Here is a 16,586-nt window from a genome sequence, read left to right on the forward strand (position 1 = left end):
GCTTACCAAGGGCTTTGTGATGGAAGAGTTGGGGCAGGATCTGTCAAGGAAATCTGGGGCCATATGGACAGCCCAGTATGGGGCACTCTGTGGCTTAGTCCTCCTCCTGTGATCACACCTCTTAGGCCCCTGCCATCGCCACACCATTCTCCCTGCGCAGAGAGGTGGAGGAAGGAGCACGGTGCTTATGCTTCCCCAGGAGCAGCAGCAGGGGTCTCTCCGTTTGGGCAAGAAGGGAGGTGAGGTGTGGGTGGGACTCCCATCCAGATCGGGCTGTTCATCCCTCTTGCTGCAAGTGTGCCAGGTTAGGGAGGGGGGAAGTGGGGCAAAGGGGGCAGTTGACCATGGGCCTGGCGTTGCAAAGGGACCCAGAGCTCCAGATCCCTTTGAAATGCCATGGCAGTGAGGCTGCACCACTTCATGTGGCTCTGCAAGAATGGAGGGCGGCAGCACTGTGATACGAGGGGTGCAAAGGGCTGTCTGGACTTGGCCCTGTCCCTTAGCCATGCCCCTTCTGGGGCATGGAGCTATGCCCCTCTCCCATCTTGCCTAGGGGCCCATCATGGCTATTGGTACCACCAGCCTGGCTCTCTGAAGACCCAGGTCATTGTCACTGTGGCAGTGAAGCTCAGGTCAGATTTTTAATCTTTTCTTTATGGGAGCTAGAAAGTGACTTTTGTCAATGAAAACAAAGATTCTGACATTTTCATGTGACTCCAGGAACATGGGCCTGGTGCAAGGACCAACAGAGCCCAGACTTGGCAAGGCGCTCTCACACCCAAGGCGGTGATGTTTATCATACTCCTGGGCTGGGAAAATTTGCTGTGGATCCCTCATTGAGGCCCTGCTTCTAGAACTTCAGCTTCACAGGGAAACCCTGGCATATCATGCTTATTTACCTTAAAGTTTAGCCTGCGGACTTTTCTTGCCGTAGTAGTGAAATGTTTGTCAGGTTATCGCAGCAAGGGGCAGGACAACATAGCCACCCCTTTCAGCTGTATGGCAGATGAGTCTTCCTAGCAGGAGTATGTTATCTGTAACTTCACCCATTGCAAGACTGCTTCTGTGCTTGGGATTTCAAATTATTTGTTTTTTTGTTGTTTTGTTTTTTGAGCTAATGGTCTGTTTTTATGGAAACCATTCAGAGATTAGGAGTTGATTTCAGAAATCACCTTCCATAAAGTATCTTGATCATATTTTATGTCTTCTGCAATTTATAGAGGTAATCTTGTATCCCTCTGATATTTATAACATGTAGGAATAATTCCCTGTGGTGGTTAATCTCAATTCTATACCTTTTAAAAATATTAAAATATCTTTAAACCAGAGCTTGTAAAAAGGTAACTCTCAGAGCCGATCTTCAGCTTCAATTGCTCCTGCAGGGGAAGTCATAATGATGAATTTGTGACATAATTTCTACGGCAACACGCTGTGATTTCATAAATGCGGGATGATGATTATAGTGCAGGATCAAGGTGAAGCTGGATTGTGATGGAAAAAAAGCCCCTATTCAAATGCAAATTTTTCCATAATAGCAGAGGGGATACCAGAAATTACTGGCAATTTATTTTATTTGCGATTAAGCTTCTCATTCAGTTTTCTCCAGTGTGAAAGTAACTCTTTATAAGAGGAGAAGCAAAGAAATGGCTGAAAAGAGATTTTATAGTAAACCAAAACAACTGTCTCTTGTGTCATGAGAATAAAATTGGATGGTTTGATAATAATGATAAATTAATTGCCTAGTATAATTAATAACAATTCTCTTTACCTCTGTAGCTCCTGCCATCTTAAAGGACATCACAAATCTTAATTAAGCCATACAACAGCCTCTGAGGTAAATCATATTATTAGCTTCATTTTGCAGAGGAGAAGGGGTGGAAATAACTCATGGGGTTAAAAGACTCACTCAAGGTCATGCAGTGAATTAGTGTCAAAAGCAGGGTTAGCTTTCGGTTTAGAAGACCCATCAACTAACCAGTTGGGTTTTGGCTAATCGGATGTCAAACTGGCTGTTAGCTTGTGATTTGAATAAAGCACTCTGAGGGAATGGACACAGGAGGGCCTGGCATCCCAGGGGTTGAAGAGAGCCTCTGGGCCCAGCTAGCTCCACCCCCCTTTACCTGCAACCTACGCCAGGCCTGGAGGGAGGAGAAAAGGAAGGAGCTTGGCCCAGTTGGGCCTGACGTGGAGAAAGTTCAGCAGAGGAAGCACAATCTGCTTGTTCAGCAGCCATAGGAGTACGTAAGCCCCCACCTTATCCCTCTGAGAGACCTCAACTAAAGTGGAATCTAGACTATTGCGGCCAGGCCCCAAACTTAAGGAGTAGCTAAGGAGTAGTTCAGGATTCCTAGGCCAGGAGCACAGAGGACAGGGGGCCAGCACGCCCCTGTTTTGGCCTGCTTACGTGGTGATCTAGCCACTAGGCTTCCCAGGCACCAGGGATCTGGCCACCAGTACCCTAGTCAAAACAAGCACAGATAGCTGTCGTAATTTGCCATCTAGAAATCAATCAATCAGTCAGTCCTATATTGTCCTTCAATAACAATGAAAATAGGAAAGAATGAAGCTAGTACAGCTGTCTGGCAGCCTTTCGATTGTGAATGGCCAGTGACTTATTACAATGAGAAGTCCTGTGGCATCTTATAGACTAACAGATAACTTGGAGCATAAACTTTCATGGGCCAAGACCCGCTTCATCAGTGCATGTCCATGAAAGCTTATGCTCCAGAATATCTGTTAGTCTACAAGCTGCCATGAGACTTCTTGTTGTTTTTTCAGATACAGACTAACATGGCTACCCCTCTGATACGAGGGGCTTATTATCAAAACAAAAAAGCAGTCCAGTAGCACTTTAATGACTAACAGAATAATTTATTAGGTGATGAGCTTTCATGGGACTGACCCATTTCTTCAGACCATAGCCATACCAGAACAGGCCCAATATTTAAGGTACAGAGAACAAAAATAGTAATGAAGGTTGACAAATCAGAAAAACGTTATCAAGGTGAGCAAATAAGAGAGTAGAGGGGCAGAAGGGCAGGGCGGGGGAGTCAAGAATTAGGTTAAGCCAAGTATGCAAAAGAGCCCCTATAATGACCTAAAAAATTCCCATCCCTCTTCAAACCACATGTTAATGTGTTGAATTTGAATATAAAAGACAGCTCACCTTGAGAATGTTTTTCTGATTTGTCAACCTTCATTACTATTTTTGGTTCTCTGTGCCTTAAATACTGAGTCTGTTCTGGCATGGCTATGATCTGAAGAAGTGGGTCCGTCCCACCAAAGCTCATCACCTAATAAATTATTCTGTTAGTCTTTAAAATGCTACAAGGATTGCTTTTTTGTTTTGATTGTGTATAGACTAGCACGGCTTTCTCTCTGTTACTATTCAACACGCCAGGGGCTTATTGGTGTCTAGTTAGCCATTCACTCTGGAATAGGGAGCAAACTTTTTTTTTTAAAATTCCAAATAGCCTGAAACTTAAATGATTCAGCCCAAGATTAAGCTAATTGCTTCTGTAAAACACCATTCACATATCATCTAGCATACATCTGTTAGCCCTGGGAGGGATAAATGTGAACCAGTTGGCAGATGGTCTTTTGGATTTGAGTGGCCAACAGCCAAGTAGCTGCCAGTTGCTTGCTTGCAGAGATGAACTGAAGAAGTCACCCTACATCCATTCCTTCTGGTTACTTTTCTTGGACTTTATGAAGTTTGTGTCCAATGCCATAAGACTTTCCCCAGACAGCCTTGCTTGATAGATTTGATTTGGACACACACTTCATCGGGGGTTTGCAAAGGAAAGGGCTCTTATTTTGTGTATACTATACACACAAAAACATTTTTCATACTGTGAAATAATTATTTAAGAAAGCATCCAACTATTGCTCTTCAATGCCACCTAGAAGGAATTCCTTTGACACTATCTTTCAAAACCAAATTTACTTTCATTTCCATTAATCTGAAAGGTTCATGTTTATTGCAGGAGACACAATATCATATCATATTGAAACAGCCAGTTATACACCTTGCCACCGATAAACCATTCTATTTCAAAACTATACAGTGTTTACACAAGAACCTGCTCCATGAAAGTTATGGTCTTATTCATCTGGTAGGAATTGTCGCATCAAGCCTATAAGAACCTATGAAGACCAGAAGCCCATAATTTGGAATAGAAAATATCTCTGTAGGTAGTAGAGCACTGATCAGAACATACAAGAGGAAATGGAATAGGATACACAAGTTGTACTAGGCTATTGTGGAGGGAAACCAGGAGGCACCTTGTTTGCTACTGGCCATTTTATATCCACAAAAGCCACTGTGAAAAGGGCTTACAGTGTTGCTGGGTGTGATGCAGGGATCATATTTTAGTGGCCATTTATTTTATTGCTGGGATGGGACAACTTCCACTGAAGGTGATCTACAGGGAGAGCTCTTTTCTTTCCCCCATTTCAATGTCATAACCAACCAGCAGCCAGTCGGCCAATAGCAGTTCATTTCCAGCAGGCCCACTGGTAATTTATTTACATGTGTCTCTCTCTGCTCTGCAGATGGGAGCTGGAGATGATGGAAAAATGATATTTAAATTTATTTCCAAGGTAAGGACTGAAATAGAATGTATTGTACCAACAAGGTCTTCTGTTCTGGTATGACCTAACCTCTGAGTGTTGGACAATACCCATGAAAATCTAAAGCAGCATGTTGGGAGAAAATTCTTTACTGCAGTAACAAGTGTTTTGGAGTGAGACAGAGGAGAGTGATTAACTGTGGAAATATTAGGGTTAGTTGCTGTAAGCCAAACATTTAATAATGTAGCGCAGTGGTTTCCAGCCTGGGGTCCATGAAAAAGAAAAGATAAATAAAAAATGATCATAGAAAATAAGTTATAAATAAATCACTAAGTTACACTCAATTGTTATTTTTAAATATCTTGCAATAATGTTGTTAATTGCTGTCTGAAAATCTTTGTTGTGGTTTCCTTTTTCATGTGATGAAGTGTACACAGTGGCTAGAATTGGCTTTGGGGGTCAGTGAACATTTCTGAGGGTGATGGTGGGGGGGTCCACACTAGTGAAGAAGCTGGGAACCACCGGTCTAGTGAAAATGGCCATTAGCGAATGGCTAATATATCATAGGCAGTGGTGCTATCCATCCCTTACTGCAGTTCATGTTTGCATGCTCTGCATGACAGTGTCTTCAGCTCAGTCAATAGAATACTCTGGTTAGTAAGATTTGGTGTTCAAAGTGACCAGTAAGTTTGGTTTGAATTATACAACTATTGTTATTGATAGCCCTTCTTAATTAGGACTTGACCCAAATCCACAGAAGTCAATTCAGTGGGTTTTGGATTGGGCCCTTCATGGAAACGTTTAAAAATCAGTTAATGTTCTCATTTGTATCTATGCAATGAGAAATGAAAGTCCCTGAACTAGTAAAAATCCTGATAATCAATAGGTAACAACACTACTGGGCTGAATCACTTAGGACAATACACGCCCAAAGGTAACATGGCTAAAATGAAGCTTTAGTTCCATTTGAGGACCTCTTTGAAAGTGAAATAAAACTTTTTAACTTATGTTTTTGACCCTATTTTCTTAATTTAATGCATCCCGATGGTACTTATGCCGAGCCTTGGCAGGGTTTTGGTTCAGCCTGCATGAATCAGCATGGTGACTAAAGGGGAGTTATTGCCAGTATGAATTTCCTTTTTCTGGACAAATATCTGATTCTGAAAGCTTGTGCCTTGTTTTAGTTTTGAGACATAGAAATGGAAGACTAAGCTGCACTTCTGAAGTTACTGAAATATATTTGTGATCGTACTGGAATGTATTCAGATGCAAATTTATTTTCCAGTCTAAAAGCTACGTAATGTTAAACTCATGATACATTTATATCATACTTCTTATCTACTATGGTCCCAAAGTTCTTTCTACACTCTACCAGCAGGTTTATAGAAGAAAATCTCTCAGTATCTTTGCTGTCCAACCAAGTATAATGGTGCAAGGGGAGCAAGCACTTTCACCAGCTGAAATTATATTCTTCATACTGAAATTCTCCTTGTAATTACCCAACTTGGAATGTTGCCAGGAAACCACGATTACCACCCTCGCTCTTGCAATAATGATCTTTAATGACTAAAAAATGATTAAGGCCTCATTCTCATCAGAAAACCTGCACCTGCAGCAAACCCGTCAGCACAGGGGTTGGTGCGGTGCTGACTCAGAAGAGTGCAGTTTGCTGAATTGCCCACACAGTAACGAGTGGGCTACCAGCTGCAGTGCACTGGGCTGAAACTGAAAGAGGAGCTAGCATGGGGTTTTCTTGGCAAGCAGATGTGGGGCAGAGAGTAGTATAGGAAATGGAGCAGGGTGAATAAAAGCTTCTGTGACTCAAATAAGAACATCTTTAAACTACAGATTGATCTTATTAAATCCGGTACTCTCTCATTTGGCAAGAAGAAGCTTTTCTGGAAGAAGTTCTTTTATTAAAATTGCTGGCACATAAATCAAGAAAAGCCTTGTGGGCTGTGTCTAAGGAGTGTATCAAAATCAACATCCAATCACAGTGATTCTTCTGAGTCCAAATTCTCAGGATACTGGTCTTCAAAAACTTGATTCTTGAAACAAACACTAGGCTTCCTGGGGGTACATGGCAGTTTACACTGCATTATAATGTGAGGGGTTAGGTATAGCCCCATCCTTCTGTGGAGAACTTTGACAAACTGCAAGAATAATGTGTTCTCATAAAGCCTGGGGCCAGTCAAGATGCTCAACTTTATCTATGACATTTAGAGATTTTGTATAAAGTGTCTCTGATAACAAGCAATTGCAACATACCAATTCTGACCTCTGTAAATAAACAATCCAAGCCAAATGGAGGAGGGGTAGATTAGTATACTAGACTTTCACATTGTGACTACAAGTCTTATGGGTTTATTATGGTCTCTGTCATCAAACCACCACACCATCTGATGTGCTGTTGTAGCTGTGTTTGCCCAGGATATTGGTGACAGAAGGTGGTGAAGTAAAGTGAAGGTTGAACCTCACTAGTCCAGAACTCATGGGTCCAGCAACATCCATAGTCTAGCATGGTTTTAGCCACCTGGAGGACCACTTATCATGGGTATGGTCAAGTTTCCTGTGGTCCCATAAAGTTTGTTTACAGCCACCAGTCCTGGCTCTTACTGTTCTGTGCTGTTATTTAGTTATAATTTACCACTAAATGTCTTCCAAGAGCACAGTAAGCAGTGGAAGTGTTGATAATGTTGCTAGACACTATTGACCTCCCATGATTCTGAAGGTGCTCTCTAGCTAGATAAATACACATGAAATTTTTTTGTGTGGCCAAGTCATTAAAGTGTAAGCAAATGTGGGATTTTAAATGATGATTTCCTCCATCTCTTGGATGTGCTGTTACAACTACCTTTGGCTGTATTGGTTTGGACTGTATTTAGTGATCTGAGAGGAGAAGAAGCAGGCTCAGGATTAGCCTAAGGGAAACTCTGATTTACATGCATCTGTTTCAGAGACCTTTCTGCTTTTTGAAAGAAGAAAGTGGACATGCAGCAGAAATGGATGTGGGCAAGTTATGCCTCCTTTAAAGAAATTCCATCCTGTTTCTGTCACATGAATTGCATTTTGCCTAACATGAACAAGGCCCAGCATGTACTTTAGTAGTAGTAGTAGTAGTAGGCATCCTTCAGTCTGCATAGACTATGGATCGTGCCCTTTATAGTTTCAGTTGAGGACTTCATTTACAGGGTCTACTGTGACTATGAAGACCCACACGAGAGTGACAGTCCTTGCTGCATCTCTTGCAGATGTGGTGGGTGTCTGGCAAGTCCTTAGTGTGCTTTCTGTATGGCTTCATGAGCTCATTCAAAGGGAGACCAGTATTACTAGGCATTCTCCCTTAAAGTAGGCACCTAATCAAGCAGCCTTCCTTAATCTCATACAGTATTTAGATGACCATGATCTTCTGCATTGCACACTCGAAGACTGATCTTGTGAAAATGAACCTGGCTGGTGCTGACCCATAGAGCACCATACTGGGAAAACAGCCAAATTCCCCTTGAAAAGAGTGAATTGTCAGCTTTGGGAATTAATGAACATTTTCTTTTTTTTTTTTTTGCATTACAAAAAACTGGTAGTGTTTTTTTCTTAATTTTGGAAGATATAAAAAGTAAAAACACTCACCAAAGTGGTTAGTGCATGGAAGTATTTGTAAAACAAGAGAAGGTCCCACTATGCAGTGCTGGAAGGCTAGACTTGGTTTATTTTTTGAAACCTTTTGAAGTGGTTAGCAGTTCAGTATTTGAAGACTAATTTGTATCTTACTATTTGCTAGATTTTAATGTGATTGCCACTGCCTCTAAAGAGGGTGGGGTTCTTTTGATTTTTGTACAATCAATAGAACAAAGTTCCCATGTTCTATATCTCAATACGCTATAAACCAATGATGCCTGTTTTTCCCATGCACATAGTTTCCTCAGAGCCAACACAGATGCTACTTCCATGAGTAAAAGTTACAGTATTAGGTCCTACATCACTTTACTGCATGAGAGCTAAAGATTTTATTTAATATTGAAGGAAATACTCTCCATTACCTATTTTAGGTTAATTGTTTTTCTTTTTAAATGAGAAGTCTCGATTTTACTATCCTACAAGATGCTTTATTTCCAAACTCCTCAGCTATATACATTTTCCCAGTGTCGTTCTATGTCTCTGCTCAGATGATGGATTATACTATAGTTATACCAGGCAAACGTGGATTTCTTTGTTTAAACAAGTTCTACAGAATTGTGTATATATAATGAACCAGGCATTGTTTAAATACAGCAGGTTTAGTAGGGGTATTTTATTTTTTCTGTTTCCCAGTAGAGGTCTCTCTTTTGTTTCTGAATAGAAATCTGATCAAAGAATTTTTGCAAAACATGTGCAATTATTGTCTTTGAGAGACAAAGTATTTGAGGTAATACCTTCTTATTGGACCACCCTCTGTTGGTGAAAGTGGCAAGTTTTGGGGATGAACAGAGCTTGTCTTCATGTGCGGGGTTTTATTTCTTAAGCAGTTACCTGATATTAGGTTACTATACAATACCGCTTAGTAGTAGCATTGAATTTTAGCAAAGGGAAGGATGGTTTGCTGTTAAATATGATAACTGGCACATTGAAGAAAAGCGGCAGCATGTTAATGTTGCGACACCTTTTTCTGTCTATCTTAAAGCAGAATTCCACAAAAAAATGAATGGCAGGAAATGGCACATCGACACATTAGCAAATATGGGTTGTTTGGTTTCTCAAATGTGACCTTTAAAACACAGCATTCATATTTAGATTCAGATTTATCTTGTGGCTAATAGATAATTCAGGCTTTTTGTGGTGACAAATTTTATGAAGGGGTTAAAAATAACCCGAGGACTTTCTGTAATGAGAGAAATCCCTGGTCCAAAGATTTCACAGTGTAACTATTCAAGAAGTGGGCTGGGAAACAGGCTGAGAAATGAGAAGGGACTAGCCCAAGGCCACACAGCAGGTCAGTGACAGAGCTGGACAAATCATTACACAGTAAACTCTCGATTTAATGGACTAGTGGGGGGAAGGGGTGTCCGTTAATGCCGAAAGTCCGTTATATCTGAATGGTTATACAGTAGGATGATGCACTGACCTTCCCAGCCCATTACTCACTCCTGTCCTCTGCCCCCTTCTTCCCTTCATTCCCACCTGCCCCATTCTTCCCCTCACACCTCCTTCTCCCTCTCCCAATTACCAGGAGAGGAGCTGAATGCCAGCCTGGCTCCTTCTACCTCCTGCAGCTCTCAGCACTGTGGATCCTCCAGCCCCTGGCTCTGAGCCACTCGCGCGAAGGTAGAGGGTGGTCACCTTCGGCCTGCCAGCAGGCAGCAGCCTCTGACACCATGGCTGCTGGTCAGCACCATTGCAGGCAGCAGTGACCGGGCGTCAACATTCTCCACATACAAAGGGCTGAGGCAGAAGATCTCCTGCGCCCTGCCACAGCCCCCCCCGGCTCCACTGGCCCCCGTGGTCCCAGCTGCTGTGGAGGCCCGTTCAGCTCCAGCAGCTCCTCCAGCCCTGGCAACAGCTCTCGTGAGTCTCCGGCATTTATTTGGCAGGGGGAGGGGCTGGCAGACAGCGTCCTTTATTTCCAAAGTCCGTTATGTTGGGGTCTGTTAAATTGAGGGTTTACTGCATTTCTGTAAATGGTATTAGACACTAGAATGGGGCAGTATTTGCCACACCTCACAGAATGGGTTGTCGGTGCTTGCCAATGGAGGGAGAGAGAGAAGATGTTGGACACAGGAGTTTAACTGTGGTGAGAGTTAATTAACAGCTAACCTGTATAAATGTAGAACAGGTCAGCAGGAGGGTTTCCCAAAAAATATGACTCTTTTTTAAAATCCCTTAGTGGGGGATATGCTTCCATGGGCTTGGCTGGAGAGGGAGGCTAAGCTTGTGGGTATAAGGCACCAAACTGGAGGACTAAATTCCATTTTCTTCTCTGCCAGGCTCCAGCTTAAAATGTACGTTAATGTAACTGTTACTCTCGGGTTGTAAAAATACACTCCCCTGTCTATGCAGGTAGAATGCTTTGGTCAGCCCAGCTACAATGCCTAGGGGAGTGGAACCCCCCCCCCGTTCCATTGTTATGGGCTACGCCTATGACACAGGGTAGTGCTGGCATTGCTGCAGCACTGGAGCTGTGCTACTGCAGTCTGTGTAAACATAGCCTTGTTTCATAGAATCATAGAATAGTAGGACTGGAAGGGACCTCGAGAGGCCATCGAGTCCAGCCCCCTGCCCCCACGGCAGGACCAAGCACTTTCTAGACCATCCCTGAAAGCCATCTATCTAACCTCTTCTTAAATATCTCCAGTGATGGAGATTCTACCACCTCCCTTGGCAATTCGTTCCAGTGTTTGATCACCCTGACAGTTAGGAACTTTTTCCTGATGTCCAACCTGAACCTCCCCTGCTGCAATTTAAGTCCATTGCCTCTTGTTCTATCCTCAGAGGCAAGGAAGAACAAGTTCCGTCCCTCTGCCTTATGACACCCTTTTAGATACCTGAAAACTGCTATCATGTCCCCCCTCAATCTTCTCTTTTCCAAACTAAACAAGCCCAGTTCTCTCAGCCTTCCTTCATAGGTCATGTTCTCTAGACCTTTGATCATTCTCGTTGCTCTCCTCTGGACCCTCTCCAATTTCTCCACATCCTTCCTGAAGTGCGGTGCCCAGAACTGGACACAATACTCCAGCTGAGGCCTAACCAGCACAGAGAAGAGCGGGAGAATGACTTCTCGTGTTTTGTTCACAACACACCTGTTTATGCATCCTAGAATCATGTTTGCTTTTTTTGCAACAGCATCACACTGTTGACTCATATTTAACTTGTGGTCCACTATAACCCCTAGATCCCTTTCTGCTGTACTCATTCCTAGGCAGTCCTTTCCCATTCTGTATGTGTGACACTGATTGTTCCTTCCTAAGTGGAGCACTTTGCATTTGTCCTTATTAAACTTCATCCTGTTTACCTCAGCCCATTTCTCCAGTTTATCCAGATCCTTTTGAATTATGACCCTATCCTCCAAAGAAGTTGCAGCCCCTCCCAGCTTGGTATCATCTGCAAACTTAATAAGTGTTCTTTCTGTGTCAATATCTGAATCATTAATGAAGATATTGAACAGAACCAGTCCTAAAACAGACCCCTGCGGAACCCCACTAGTTATACTTTTCCAGCAGGATTGAAAGCCATTAATAACTACTCTCTGGGTACGGTTATCCAGCCAGTTGTTCATCCACCTTATAGTAGCCCCATCTAAGTTGTATTTGAGTAGTTTATTGATAAGTATATTATGTGAGACCGTGTCAAATGCTTTACTGAAGTCTAGGTATATCACATCCACCGCTTCTCCCTTATCTACAAGGCGTGTTATTCTATCAAAGAAAGCTATTAGACTGGTTTGACATGATCTGTTTTTAACAAAACCATGCTGGCTGTTCCCTATCACCTTACCACCTTCCAATTGCTTGCAGATGATTTCTTTAATGACCTGCTCCATTATCTTTCCTGGCACAGAAGTTAAGCTGACTGGCCTGTAGTTTCCCGGGTTATTCTTGTTCCCCTTTTTATAAATGGGTACTATATTTGCCCTTTTCCAGTCTTCTGAAATCTCTCCCGTCTCCCATGATTTTCCAAAGCAAGTCACTTAATTTCCCTGTGCTTTTGCCTCACTATCTGAAGACTGATGAAGATACTTCTTTTTCCTTGTTTATTTAGATTGCAAGTTCTTACAGTTTGGGATTCCCCCTTGTCGTGAATGACCTTACAGTGGCGGGAGAAAGGAAGGCTTCTCCAGGAGGGCAAGCTGGGGGTTCTGCCCTCCCCTTCCCCCCTGAACTCTCCTCCACAGCCAGAGTGCCTGAGCCCACTTTACTGAAGAAACTCTGAGACCCTCCCTGCATCCTGTGGACAGGGAGCCCCTAGGCTGGCCAGAGCTCTGAGCCTGCATCCAACTCACCATGGCTGGAGGGGCTCCAGGCTCCCTGGAGCCCCTCCTCCAGCTAAACTACCCTCCTCTCTTGACACCACCAAGCCATTTCCCAAGAAAAGTATGTCTCCCTGAAGAACCTGAGCTTTTTACATGCCTCAGGTGGGTTTTGAGGCGGCTGTGGAGGAGGTATGTGCTACTCAGGTTCCTGAATTCCTCAGTAATTTCAATGGTTGCCAGAGATTGCTCTCCTGAAAGAGATTACTGATGAACCCAGGATGCTGAGTAGCACATGCCGCTGATTCCGCCACCCTGGAACCTGCATGGTGCATAACAGTAAGCAAAAACTTCCTTGTTCAAATCCCACATCTGTGGCCAGGACTGCTCCAGGGGAGGCCTAACTTGGCCTGGTCTGTTACACTCCCTGCCTACATCGACGTTTACCACAACGAAATCCTGTTCTTGGTGGGGGTCTCCAGCTGCTAAAGGAATAGAGTTAGTAAATACTTTGAAATGGTTATTTCTTCTTAAACACCTGGAAAAATCCTAACTGATATTTATTAGATAAATTGTCAATTGTAATGCCTAGCTGTCCTCCACTCTGCTGACTTGTGAAACTAACAGCTGTCGTTCACCACAATTTGTGACATTATAGAAGTTTGGAATTAGGTGAAACTGGTACATTTCCTGATCAATGGCATAACTAGAATCAACTCCCTTCCTTCACATGGAAAAATGATGAAAAGACACAATAACCACTAAAGCTCCTTCTCTCATTCAGAAAAGAGATTGAATTTACCATATCAGATGTTGTTGAGCCTAAAGCTGTGCTCTTCAAACCTATGAATTTTTGTCAGAAGCGCTTTCCTACTCCAGAAACAATCTGGATTGTATGGCAAGACAGTTCAGACAAAGGCATATGTGATAATGTTTTTGTTTTTTCATTTTTTTATAAATGTGATAATTAGACTAAGTTTTTTTTGGAGTTAGAATTGAAAATACTAATTAAATTCACATTGACAAGTCAACATGTTGCTCATAGGGATAAAAAAACCAGTTCTTTTGCTTTAGGTATCATTAATTAAATTAATTTATTTTGCTAATCCAGGGTGGTTGCCTTTAAAACACAGAAGGCAGAAGTTGGAGCTTTGTGATGTTCTTCACTGAATATGTCTAATTTATGTTACTTTATTTCCTTTTGAAAAGCTAATCACTTGAGTCTCTAAGAAATTTGGGGGCTAACAGTTTGTGAAAATTGTATAATTTCTCAACAAAATGTTGTCAAAATGATGCATGTTTTCACTTAAATGCTGAGTGCTTAACTGCAGGTTTAAATTATGCTCAGTGATGAGGTAATAAAATATTTCAGTAAATAAGTCTCAGAGGAGAACTTGCTAAGGAAAAAAACCCCACACATTCTCAGTAGCTAGTCTGTTCAGGTCACTGTTTAAAAACTATAGGTCACATGTCAAAGAATTATGACCTACCTCTGGCAATATTTTAAAGGGTGGGACATCATAAATATGTCAAGGCCTCTATGCAATGTTACCTCAAAATGGACAGTGAGAAAAAGCCAGTGGATGCAAGTTTTAAAACGTGATGCTTATATTTGTGCTCTTGGAATAGAATCTATCATTTTGAATCTTAAAACAGTGTAGTCGTTGGTAATTGTGTCACACAGAAATTTGAGAATGATGTAAAATTTAGGACCCATAGAAATGACTTGCAAATAAAGAGCCTGCTTTCAGAAATGCAGGAGTCCAGGGGAGATGGTGGTGGGGAGTCTGCTGATGGGAAAACATAAGGCTGTTGCTCAGCCATCCTACTGTGGCTTACCGAGAGAGGTCTGTTTTCAACACTGGTCACCAGTATGTGTAGGGGGTGAAGGCACAGGGTTCACAGTCAGTGCAGGGTGGAGATATACTCATGTCAAATACAGAAAAATATTCTGAATTTAACTCACCTTTCATCTGTGTATCTTTAATGTGGGCAAAGCACTTGAAGACCTGTGAGGCGGGGAAGCGTGAAGGGTACTTTTAATACATTTGACTGCTACCCACAGATACAATAACTTTCATGTCAGCTGCACGATTCTGTCCTTTCTCCTGTCCTTCCTTTCTGCCAGCACTGTGATGTCACTGCACATAATTTTCCTTATTGTGCAGGGCTGCATCCCCGCTCGGGAACAACCTACGATAGCTGGTTTGCCACCCTCTCACCCGACCTGTCTTTCTGTGGATGTGAAAGGTTTTATTATGAGAGGGTGACCATCCATCCAGTTTTCACTGGGAAAGACCTGTATTTTAGGCAGGCATTTCATCCTTTTTTTCAACAAAAGAGCTAATTTTTCTGCATATTCACTCGCCTGCTGAGCTGCCCTTCCCCCAAGTCAGCACAGCTGCAGGTAAAATCAGTCAGGAGCTGGCCAGACAGCACATGCAGCATGTACTAACCAGCCAATACAGGCAATAGCAGGAGAGGGAGCCAGGGGCCCTGCCATGGGGCTAAGGCAGGATATGTTGAGGCATACGGTCGTGTGTTTTGACCTGGCACCCCAGCAATGCTAGGCAGCTCCTCCATGGGGCAGCTGCCTAGGCAGCTGGGGAGATCACTGCAGGGAGGTAGCCCAATCTTCGCTGCAGGACAGCCTTTGGCCTAGCTGTGGACCCCCACCCCTGTGGGGCAGCTGAATCTACAGCTAGGGAGCCCCTGCAACTGGGGAGTTCTCCTGCAGGGCGGTGGCCTCATTCCCAGCACGCAGAGGTGTGGGGCAGCCAGGGAGGTCTCCCGTGGGGAGGCAGCCCCATTCCCAGTGCCCAGAGGTGTGGGGCAGCAAGGGAGCTGCACTTGCTTGGCAGCTGCAGCAGGGGAGACAATCCCGTCAGGGTGTCCCATATTTGGCCTAGGGGAATATAGTCACCCTATATTAGGATGTGATGGGTAGGGTGGCGGCCCTGCCACAGCTGTTTCCAGTACACCACCCTGTGTCCTAATGAATTTAAGCAGCATGGTGCACATGGCTACATAGCTATACTGGTGAATTCTGGGAAACTGAGGGCAGTGCTGAAGTGCTCCAAAGCAGGCGCATGAGGGGCACTATGCTGTGGGGGTGCCCCTCTGCCCAAGGAGCTGGGGACAGGAGTGCTGCTAAATGAGGAGAAAGGGAGACAGTTGAGGTGGGAAGAGGAGGGGTGGGGATGAGCAGTAGGGGAAGGAGTAGAGGATCTAGGGCAGAGCAGGGGGCTGAGCAATCCCAGAAGTGTGGCGCCTCTGTTCTGGGCACAGATACTGCCTTGTGCCGAAACAGCAGAGGGTGTTAGCAGTAAGAAGCGTGAGGCACGTAATGGTGATACCAAAGTTACTTACCGAAGCGGCCGGCATGATAAACCAGAAGGAATACAAAATCTGGTACAAGCTAGTCCTCACCTGGCAGTCTCAGGCATGTGCTTTGGCAGTTGTGTCCTCTTAAAATGTGGAAGGACACAAAGGCTACGTCTACACGTGCCCCAAACTTCGAAATGGCCATGCAAATGGACCTCTGGCTGGACGCGGCGCGTCCAGACGGGGCTTCTTTTCGAAAGGACTCCGCCTACTTTGAAGTCCTATGAGCTCATGGGAATAAGGGGACTTCGAAGTAGGCGGCGTCCTTTCAAAAAGGAGCCCCGTCTGGATGCGCCGTGCGGCGGCAAGGCGCGTCAATTTCGAAGCACCACGGCAGCCCACATGCTAATGAAGTGCTGAATATACATTTCAGCGCTTCATTAGTAAACTTCGAAATGGCCATTTGCATGGCCATTTCGAAGTTTGGGGCACGTGTAGACATGGCCAAAGTGTTTAAACAGAGTGCTAGGCCCAGACTGAAATTCCAGCCTACAGTGACTCTAGCTTTCCAGGGAAATGTTAGATACACACACCAAACCCTTATGTGCTGCCTCACAACCACTGGTCTCACATCAAGCTTTGAATTCACAGGTATGTGCGTGACTGGCTCCTGCCTAGTCACAGATTGATTTATTACCCCAAGTAAATGTTTTTGGTTGTAAAGAGTTTATGCCCAGGAGAACTCGGTAAATCA

The sequence above is a fragment of the Carettochelys insculpta genome, chromosome 13 (genome assembly GCF_033958435.1).
Source record: "Carettochelys insculpta isolate YL-2023 chromosome 13, ASM3395843v1, whole genome shotgun sequence".
Lineage (NCBI taxonomy): Eukaryota > Metazoa > Chordata > Testudines > Carettochelyidae > Carettochelys > Carettochelys insculpta.